The sequence below is a fragment of the Lolium perenne genome, chromosome 4, assembly GCF_019359855.2.
Source record: "Lolium perenne isolate Kyuss_39 chromosome 4, Kyuss_2.0, whole genome shotgun sequence".
Taxonomy (NCBI): domain Eukaryota; kingdom Viridiplantae; phylum Streptophyta; class Magnoliopsida; order Poales; family Poaceae; genus Lolium; species Lolium perenne.
In genome coordinates, this window is record NC_067247.2 from 403552761 (window position 1) to 403555097 (window position 2337).

A 2337-nucleotide genomic window follows, 5' to 3' on the forward strand; every position below is an offset into this window, starting at 1 on the left:
CGGGGTGCCGCCCTTACACCTAAGATAGGCATAAGGGCGGCTAGACGTCTCCGGGTTGCACGACGACAGCATATGATACGAAGAACAATGCTAACCCTAACACGTCTAAGATAACTACGTTGCTCGCCATCAAAAAGGCTTCAGTACGAGCAACGCATGAACAGCGAATAACGTGTCGCCTAGATCGCAAGATGCGATCTAGGCAGCATGATGCTTACCCGGAAGAAACCCTCGAGACAAGGGAGTTGGCGATGCGCCTAGATTGGTTTGTGGTGAACGTGATTGTTGTTTATTTCATAAACCCTAGATACATATTTATAGTCCGTAGACTTTCTAGCGTGGGAATAATCCCAACCGTGCACGAGTCAAACTCTAACTAACCGACACGTATCCTACTATATTACAGATACACGGGCGAACTAGCCCAAACTTTGCATATAAGGCCGATTCATGTATTCCTTCCATGTATATTCTTCAAGCCCATCTTGATCGCGGCCCACCTCTGACTCCGGTCAAATTCTGGTGATAACACATGCCCCCCTGGTTTTGGAAATGACAATTCCAAAATCATTCTGTTTTTTTTTTCTTAGTCGGGTCATGTCGTGGCAGAGCAGAACCGTCACAGTATTCATCATCATGATGCCCTGCCTTCTCAACTTCTCTGCAAGATTTGATAGCTTTAGCATCACTTCCTCGGAAACTGCAATGGCATTAAATCTCCACTAGGCTCCCTTTATTTAACTGTGCCGAATGGTTCGCCACTTCATCCCCTTGCTCTGCTCCGGCCATCGGCACCCAAAAAACCCTCTTTCCCTGTATCAATGTCTTCTTCTTCCTCCATCTCCTCAGGCCTCTCTCTCCAATCTTCCTCCTCGAGCGAGCAGGAGTGGAACTTTGATCCCGTGCCAGATGGCCCACCCGAAGCACTCGTCGGGTCAGATGGTGACTTACCCCTGACCGATGGGGAGGACGACCTCGAGTTCCTCATCGAAGGGGAACTGAAGAGCGAGAGCGAAGACGACCTCCACTCCTGGACGAACTCCACCTCCTCCGACGAGGAGGAGGAAGAGGAAGAAGCAGAGGAAGAAGAGGAAGAGGAGGAGGAGGAGGATGATTCCTCCTCCTCCGCTGGGTATCCGCCGGCGAAGCGCTTCCGCGCTTGGGTGGACAGCGAGGATGATGATGATGACGAGGAAGAAGAGGCTCCGGTCGAGGGCTGGGGCAGCAGCGACGAGGAACTCTCTGGAAGCAGCGCCGGCGGCAGCTACAATGGCGACGATGAGGACAGCGACGACCCCTAGAACAGGGGCCAACTAGTGTAGGACTAGTAGTAGCAGTGCACTAGGCATCGGATTACGCTTTTGAGAGCCATCGGCTCTTTCTTGTAAAGCCGTTCCTTTGAATCAATAAGAATTGTTCTTCTAATTTGACTCTCAATTAATCCAATTTCAAGTCTTCCGTTTGCCGCACCAAGACCGATAATAACGTATCGGACTTTTCGCCTCCGACGCCCATGAAGCCAGACTCAGATACCAATTAGACCGTCAGTCAAGCACTTCTCAAATTCAGACCATAATACTTTGCAATCCTATAGCCGATGGCTGTTCATCGGCTGTTTTGAGAATCCACCAGACCCTGTAGATGACGACGGCTTCCCTTTCAGGCTCCTTTCCGCAGCCCTAGTAGTCTTCTTCTGCAACAACTCACCGCTTTCGAAGAAGGTTATGATGCAGGGTCAGCCGATGACACTCCAATCGGCTTCCAAAAACAGAGTGTCTACCAAATCAGCTGCCCCCCGAGCCTCAGTTACCAAATTAGCTGCCCCCCGAGGCTCAGTTAAGGTGAGAACAGTGGCGAGGACACACAGTTCAGTCCAAGGGCCTTGAACCCAGGCAATTGAGACAGCCACTATGCAGAGGTCCTAGCCATTCCTACGAGCGTAGCTGAGAAGGTGGCCAACTTAGCCAGGCCGACGGTAGATACACCGGAGCCGATCACCTTTTCTTCCTTTGAAAGCCGATATTGCAGACGAAACACCAACAGCCTAATGAGTAAAAGGTTGGAGGTTGGCCTTGAGGCTGAACTGAAAACCGACTTGGTCGAAATCCGTGTCTTGAACGCGCAGCTGGTAGATCTTGTGTAATTGTACTAGAGTCGATGTCCGTGCATCGGCTGTATCCCATGAGAGATTTTTTTTTACTGGCCGATTTTTCTATCGGCCCCCAATATTTCACTGCACACATGTTCATCTGCACATGTATCGCACATGTTCATCTGATTAGGTGCCCCCCCGAGCCGAATCTGCCAGGTAACTGCGGATATCGGCTCTGTAGTTAG